Source organism: Natrix helvetica (assembly GCF_964273705.1).
Source record: "Natrix helvetica genome assembly, chromosome: Z".
NCBI classification, from domain to species: domain Eukaryota; kingdom Metazoa; phylum Chordata; class Lepidosauria; order Squamata; family Natricidae; genus Natrix; species Natrix helvetica.
The window spans coordinates 17,009,318-17,018,099 of record NC_138554.1 but is presented as its reverse complement, the minus strand read 5'-3'; positions in this window follow the sequence as shown (position 1 = coordinate 17,018,099).

The following is an 8,782-nucleotide window of genomic DNA, read 5'->3' as shown; positions in this document are numbered from 1 at the left end:
AATGTGGCATTCCCTGCTTTGAAATAGAATTTTCCCCATCCACCCGTAGCATGGGGAAAGAGGGAGAAGGGAAATAAAAGGAGGATTTTTGTGGGAAACAGGAGAGAGCAAGGGTGGGAGCGAAGGCAATAGAGAGAGGGGATTTTTCTTGGAGGCAAGCTGGAGGGAGAAGGGAGAGAAAGGAAGAAAGGTCCACTGGCTCTCCTGGCCTTCACCTCACTGAGTGAGGGAAGATAGAGAAACCAGTGTGAGGGATAGTAGAGAAAAGGAGTGTGAGGGAAAGTAGAGAAAGTAGTGTGAGGGAAGGTAGAGAAAAGGAGTGTGAGGGAAGTAGAGAAAAAGAGTGTGAGTGAAAGTAGAGAAAAGGAGTGTGAGGGAAAGTAGAGAAAGGAGTGTGAGGGAAGTAGAGAAAAAGAGTGTGAGTGAAAGTAGAGAAAAGGAGTGTGAGGGAAAGTAGAGAAAAGGAGTGTGAGGGAAGTAGAGAAAAGAAGTGTGAGGGAAAGTAGAGAAAAGGAGTGTGAGGGAAGTAGAGAAAAGAAGTGTGAGGGAAAGTAGAGAAAAGGAGAGTGAGAGAAAGTAGAGAAAGGAGTATAAGGGAAGGTAGAAAAAGTGTGGAGAAAGTTGAGAAAAGAGGAGGAGGAAGGGAAAGGATAAAGATTGAGAGTAAGGGAAGCAGGCAGAGAAATTGAAGGAGTAGAGACAATGGAAGGAGAGACCAGCAAGCAGCAGAATAGAATGGAGAGAGAGGAGAGAAAGAAAGAAGGGCCATCTGTCCACCCCACCACAGCATGTCTCATCTGCTGACAGGCTGGAATTATAAGACAGCAGAGTCCAGCTAATCCAGGCCCGTGGAGGTGTCTGAATGAGGACCAGAGTGGACTGGCAACTCTAACAACAGTCTGTGGCAGGGGAAGGCACCTAGATGGTTGGAAAAGAGGGCCAGGGGAACCTAGACTCCAGCGATCCTTTCAGGGGAAGCGCTACGCACAGGTCTGCCTCTCCACTATTGTATGCACTCAGCTCACCGGGATGGGAAGGCAGGGAATGTTGCTGATCCCTTCAAAAAAGGGCCTTCTCAGTAGTGGCTCCTTCTCTGAAGTACGATTGGCTCCCACCTGTTGATTTTATGAAATGTGGCTGGTGTTCTTGGGTGGGGATTATGGGTTTATATGTTGTGGATTTTTAATGTTGTAAGCCATCCGGAATCACCTATGTGTGAATTGGGCAGCCCTGTAATTTTGTTAAGTAAGTAAGTAAGTAAGTAAGTAAGTAAGTAAGTAAGTAAGTAAGTAAGTAAGTAAGTAAGTAAATACCCTAGGTATGTAGATATCACCTATGTATGAATTGGCAGCCGTAATAAATAAATAAATAATAAACCAACAAGCAAATAAGTAATACCCTAGGCATAGAGATATGCCAACATTGTTTGCAATTGTAATTCTCACATGATCAATAGACAAACATCTCTTTTTATAAATGCTGATTCTCTGCCCGGATTTGGAAGACCTTTGACCCTCCTGTTTTCACTAAAAGCTTATTTTCTTTTCGTTCTTAGCTGTGTATTCACGTCCTGTTCAAGCAGGCACAGTATCAAAAGCAGGCATGCGACACTCCGTATCCAAATAATTTAAACAGAATGTCAAGAAATCTTAATTTTGATCAGTGGGCCTCAAGTTTTAGAAGAAGAAGGAAAACCAATTTTGTCCATCTTTCGCAATCGTTAACATTTGTCTTTATTCAAATGCAACCTTTAGAATAAGATACAGGTTTGTTTTGGACATTCGGCTAAGTAGAAAAAAAAAACCTGAGAGCATGCAGTGGCATAAATCCCTACTTAAAGATAACTATCTTTTCCTTTGATTCTGTTTTTCTCCTTCAATATACTCTTGATAAACCCGCCATCCTGGGCCCAAAGTTTGGGAAGCCAGGCTCTGCCTGTCACAAGCCAGGACAAAGGGTGAGTGATGGAGGAGTAACACCCCCTTAAAAAACCTTGGTCCCGCTGGCCCGGCTGGTAGCCCCTCATAAGAGCCCATTTCCAGGGTTACAGGAGAAGACTGTCAATGGTTTTGAAGGTGGAAGAGGGCTCTATGCCCCAACGGCAGATAAAGCGGCAGAACCATCTTCTAGGAGAAGGGAAACTCTGATTACAAACCTCCCCTGCCTTGTGGCTATATCCACTACTGGAAAAGGCTTCAGGAGTCAACCTCGAGGCAAAATCCGGAGCCGGAATCGCGGAAGCAGTTCATGACTATGTACAACCATGTTCTGGTAAATCCTGTGACGCAGCTGGAACCAATCATATCAGCTCTCCCATTTCATTGGACTATTTCAGTGATGTGGAGAGGGGGAGATCTGTTGCTGGGTAGCAGTCTATCCTCCCTATTAATCTACCCAGGCCTCGTGCTCTGGAGAGGACACTCCAGCTTTGACCTCTTTCCAGAGTAATTAGATGATAGATAGATAGATAGATAGATAGATAGATAGATAGATAGATAGATAGATGATAGATAGATAGATAGATATAGATGGAGTTGATAGATGATAGATAGATAGATAGATAGATAGATAGATAGATAGACAGACAGACAGACAGACAGACAGACAGACAGACATGGAGTTGATAGATGATAGATAGATAGATAAATAGATAGATAGATAGATAGATAGATAGATAGATAGATAGATATAGATGGATACAATGATGATAGATAGATAGATAGATAGATAGAAAGATAGATAGATAGACATGGATAGAGATGATAGATAGATGATAGATAGATAGATAGATAGATAGATAGATAGATAGATAGATAGATATATGTTCTGACCCCCCTTCTTCCCTCGCCAACACAGAATACACCCCAGACCAAAACTACTTCAACAGGATTTATTGCACCAACAGACAGACAGATCCTTGGCAGCAATCCACCATGACAAGACTCTCAGAACCCTCCGGCACAGAGACACAATAGCAGCTGTCCAGCATGCTAAGCTTCCAAGACAGAACTTTCCGAATAGTTCCTTTGTTGACTTTTGCAAAGGGCGTATGCTCAATCAATCCTTTTATAGACTGAAGGGGAGACTACTTAACAGCAGCTGAGAGCAATTACCGCCGGTAACTGCACCCTTGGTCCTTGTGCCTGCGGGCACGGCGATAACGGGCATCTAAGAACTCCCTGCTTATGTCTGAGTCACTGTCCCGTGACTCCTCCCCACTGCTCCAAGGCATGGCATCAGGAGCCCCCCTCCTTTGGCTCTCACTGCTGCTCCATGCCTCAGGCGCCTCCTGGTGGCCGACCAGACTCTCGGATCCCTGCTCAGAGTCAGAACCCTGCCCAGGGTCCTCCAGAGCCGACTCATAGGGACCCTCACTCTCGGAGTCTGGTGGCAGCTCCAACGGCTCCTGCTGGGCCACAACAGATATAGATGGAGAGAAGATAGATAGATAGATAGATAGACAGACAGACAGACAGACAGACAGACAGACAGACAGACAGACAGACAGACAGACACAGACAGACATAGGCATAGAGATGATATAGAGATAGATACATACATTCCCAGCAAACCACAGCATGAATATACTGTACGGAAATTAGATAGATAATGATGATAGATGGATGGATGGATGGATGGATGGATGGATGGATGGATGGATGGATAGATGATATAGATATGTGTGTGTCAGTGGTGGGTTTCAAATTTTTTTAGAACCTCTTCTGTGGTGTGGCCTGCTTTGTGGGAATGCTGGCCATGTGACCGGGTGGGAGTGCTTGCCAGCCATGTGACCGGTGGAAGTGGCTTGCCAGCCATGTGACCGGGTGGGCCTGGCCAACTTGTAAAATGTGGTGAAACTCACTTAACAACACTCTTGCTTAGCAACCAAAATGTTGGCTCAGAAACTCTGGCACTTGAAGAACGCAAGTCTTAAAGCTGTCAAGTTACAAGACCCTTGCACCCCTAACCCTTTAGAAAAAAAACCCAGGGGTTTTCAAACTTGACAGCTTTAAGACTTGTGGACTTCAACTCCCAGAATTCCTCCTCTCGCTCTTCATCTTGATGATGTGTGGACGGGCGGGGGGGAGGGAGCTGGAACCGGTTCTAAACGGCACTGTAGATTTGTGGAACCTCTTCTATAGAAGAGGTTAGAACTGGCAGGAACCCACCCCTGGTGTGTGTGTGTGTGTGTGTGTGTGTGTGTTTCCTTTTACAATATAAGGAAAACATGATTTAAAGAGCAGACAGGCTGAGTCATTCTTATGTAATTTTGAGTCATCAAAAAAAATCCCAGCATCAGAGAGGAAGTATCTGTATTTACAAACAATGGGGAATGGAAAAATGATGTTGTAGGATATTAAATTTAAGGACGATTTGCCTGAGCCCCTGGAATCTAAGTAAAGAAATTCTAGCTTTTGTTATATATCCCATCTTCCAGTCACACACCTCTTTGCTATATTTTGTTCCTTTATTGTGGGAAGCAAGAAGCTTTTAAAGAGACGGGAACGCTTGACTCATATGGTACATTGGCTCACATCCTTGGCCCTAATCAGGAAATTTGGGGATTGCCAAAATGGATGGAGGGATAGCTTTGGCAGTGTTTTCCTTTCTTTGGTTTATAATAATCTGTTGGGAGGGGAAAGGGAAATGGAAACCAAAGAACAAAGCAAACATCCAGAAGTCACAAGGCAATTTGGGAATAGAAGGTTGAGAGAGATGGAGATCTGCATTGTGATGTTATCACTAGTATCATAATTTTTGAAATCATCTCAGTTAGCTCCAGATTGTCTGGGCTTTCAGTTCATATTATATGGGTATCTATTCCTGCTGCAGGATCCCGATTGACCAATATAGAAGTAGCAGAGGTGGTATTAAGCAGGCTCTGACCAGTTCTGGATAACCGATAGTGGAAATTTTGAGCAGTTCGGAGAACCGGTAAATACCACCTCTGACTGCGCTCCCATCTATTCTTTGCCTCCCGAGTCCCAGCTGATCGGGAGGGAATGGGGACTTTGCAGTAAGCTTCCCCTGGAGAGGGGAGGGGATGGAGATTTTACAGTATCCTTCCCCTGCCACGCCCACCAAGCCACACCCACCAAGCCACGCCCACCAAACCGTCCCCACATGTAACGGAGTAAAAGTTTTTGAATCCCACCACTGACAGGTAGCCCTTAACTTACAACCACAATTGATCCAAACATTTTTCTTGCTAAGTGAGTCAGATATTAAGTGAATTTTACAACCTTTCTTGCCACAGTTAAGTGAGTCACTGCATATTGTTGAGTTAGTAATGTGTTTGTTAAGTAAAACTGGCTTCCCCATTGACCTTGTTTGACAGAAGATTGCAAAAGGGGATCACATGCCCCTGGGACACAGGAACTGTCATAAATATGAATTTTGATCATGTGACCATGGGGATGCTGCAATGGTCATAAGTGTGGAAAATGGTTATAAGTCACTTTAACTTCAAAATGCTACTCCCCTTCAATCAGAGTGGGTACAGGAGGAGTGTCAGGCACAGGGCAAAGGGCTGACATAGTTTCAGGTTTCAACAAACTGCAGTGAAACACAGGGTGAATGCACTTTAGGTTCTTGGGCAAGTCCAGTTGTACAGTGACTGGTGTTTTTTTTTAATTGTCCGAATTTTATTGATTTTAGAAATTTTACAAGGAAAAAGGGTTAAAAGGTTATAGAACATTTTGATAGCTACATCGCGTGGGGGGGGGAGAGAAGCCCCCCCAGGTCTCACAACTTTTACAAACAAAAATAGAAAAATATCAACATTTACAGAGGTATTAGCAGTTTTAACACAAAATCATCAGTATGTTTCAATCATTTTGTTTTGTATCACTTCCATAAAGGTACATTGTAACAACAATTGCAATAGTGTTTCAAATCACTTTTGTGATCTGAGTCTTCTAGTTGTCGCATCCTCCCCCCCCCCCCGTCCACTGGCAGAGCCTCAGTCCCTCCCTCCTTTGTTTCTTGTGTAACATCCCCCATTTCACCTAAGAGAGCACTGTGTTTTTTAGTGAAAGCCTCTGCTTCCACCACTGTGTTGATTCTAATTCTACTGCCCTTCCAGAAAATCAACATGCCTTCTGGTAACAGCCACCTAAACCAGACCCCATTATTGTATAATTTTTTTGCTAAGAAGGAATATTTCCTTCTCTTATCTCTTACTTTCTTTGGGATCTGTTTAAGAATGGTTATTTAATGGTCCTCCCCTTTGAGCTCCTAGAACCTCATCTCTTGTGGTTTTTCTAAGAAATTTAACATGAACTTCCCTTGGAACATTGTGTGTTCTTGCAAAGGCTGAATTGATCCTATAGATCAGGTCAATATCCCACCAAAGCTGTTGTTTATCTCTATTAATATATTCTGCTAGCATTGTGGTCATAATCTCCTTAAGATCTTCATTCTCAACTTCTGGCAAGTTTTGGAACCTAAGGAAAAAAGACATCCTTTCAAATTCCATTTTTATCATGTGATTTTCAAATTCTACATTCCCCCTTTGGATTGTCTTCACCTCGTCTCTCATCCAAACCGCACCCTCCTCCAGTACACCTATCCTCTGTTCATTCCGTATGGTTTGTTGTTTCGTCTCTCTGAGCTGGTCATTTAAGTCCTGCAGTTGTTTTTTCATTTCGTCCTGTCCCTTTAAGATGGATTGAAGTATCTGATGAATAGACAAATCCTTTGCACTCTCTTCAGGGGCTTTAGGTTGTAAAAAAGATCCCAGCTGTGACTGGTGGGCAATCAGGCTGGACGTGGAAGATGTCGGGGCTGATGAGGCCTTACCAGGCGGTAACTTCTTTGGACCCATCATGAGACTCAGAGATAGTTATTATTCTACACAAAGAAATGGTGTCTGTGGGAAAGCACAGCCAGTAGGGATCACCAGGCAACCAAGTCCAAAGGAGAATAAATGGTCTGATACAAAACTAGAGCAAATAGGTGGGTCAAAATATTCCAAATCCAGGGGAAAAACGTAATTGAAGAGGTTCCTGGAGGTCTCTGGGGTGGAAATTAGTTGAAAGCCATAAAGTTTTCCAAGGGAGGAGTCTCATTCATAAAGACAAAGAAGAAGGAGGAAGTTGGCCATATTGGCTCAGCCAGTACAGGTGGTCAGGAAACAACAAGATCAAAGTTCCCACGCATAGTTTAGAGAAGAATCAGTTCAGCCATCCTTTCTCTCGCAGTTGTAGTCAAAAAAGAAAAATTTCCCCCCATTATTTAGGGGAAGTGAAAGTAGATTTTAAACTTTCTCTCTCCCCCATAAAAGGGAGAGATTTTCCAAGTGCTGCTTTTCTGAGGGGGGTGGAAATTCCTCCCTCCAATCTTAACTCCTCCAAAGGTTGAAACAGAGTTCCCCCCCCAAAAAACCACTGCAAAACAGTCAATAGAGTAAAGACAGTAAAAGACCTGGGGAGACCCCTCACCTCACCGTGCTTCAGCTGTTTCATTCAAATTGATCATTTCCTTCCAGGCTGCGTTCGGCGAAGCGCGCGGTGGCATTCCGCTTGCCCCCTACGCTTCCCGGCTCCTGGGGCAAAGCTGGAGCCCCCCCGCGGCTGCCGCCATTCCAGGGGGTCCCAGCGAGCCGCCCCTATGGCAGGGTGCCCCCCCAAGGCACCCTGTGCTCCCCCTAGACTTCAGGGGAGCCCATCGAGACAGCGAAAAGGCGGACGCACGCGACCGTCGCCTTCGGCTGCCGGAAGTCATCTCCTCAGTGACTGGGTTAATTGATATAGCCTGCAAAGAGTTTTCAGGGCCTCAGATTTTTTTGGTCAGTCCATACTTCAAACGGGGCCCTTGCCCCTTCCATGAAATGGCACTAAGTAAGTAGGGCCCACCGCATTGCATAAGCCTCCTTGTCCCATATCGCCCACCTCTGTTCAGTTTCTGTGATTTTGTTAGAGGTATATGTGCATGAATGTTGCAACCTCCGGACATTCTTTTGCAATAACACCTCCCCTACGGCTACATCGGTCACGTCAGCCTGAATTGCAAATGGAGCACCTGGGTCGGGGTGCTTCAGGACAGGTTCTGCCACGAGCAGTCGTTTGAGTTTCTCAAATGCTGCTTGGCACTCTATGGTCCACTTAAGTTGCTGACCCTCATCTTTAGTTTTTAAAAGTTTTTGTGGTTGGCAATGCAATCTTTGCAAATGAGGGGATGAACTGCTGGCAGAAATTGGCAAAACACAGGCAGGTTTGTAATTGCCTCCTAGTGCAGGGAAGGGCCCACTCTAATACTACATTTACCTTTTCTGGATCCATTTCCACTCCCACATTTGAGATGTAGTAACACAGGTAATCAATTTTATCTTGGTGAAATTCGCACTTGGAAAGCTTTGCACACCGTTCAGTGGCTCAGAACCTTTTAAGGACTGCCCACATCAATTTCACATGTTCCTCCGTAGTTTCAGTTAAAATACCATCTAAATACACCAGCACTCCCTTGTACAAAAAGTCATGCAGCACCTCATTGATCAGTTGTATGACTACTCCAGGCAGGGGGTGGGGGCTGTAGGCCAAAAGGGGGCATCCAGAATTGAAAACATCCCAGAGGGCAATTAAGTGCAGCTTTCCATTTTTCACCCTCCTTGATTCGTACCCAGTAGTAAGCTTCCCACAAGTCTAACTTAGTGATTTTTTCCCTTTGGCTAAACATGTCAACATGTCCATCAGGGGTAGTGGGTAGACATTTTCTATGCACACTGTGTTTAGCCCACTATAATCAATGCATAGACAAAGAGTCCCACCTTTCTTCTCCCAGA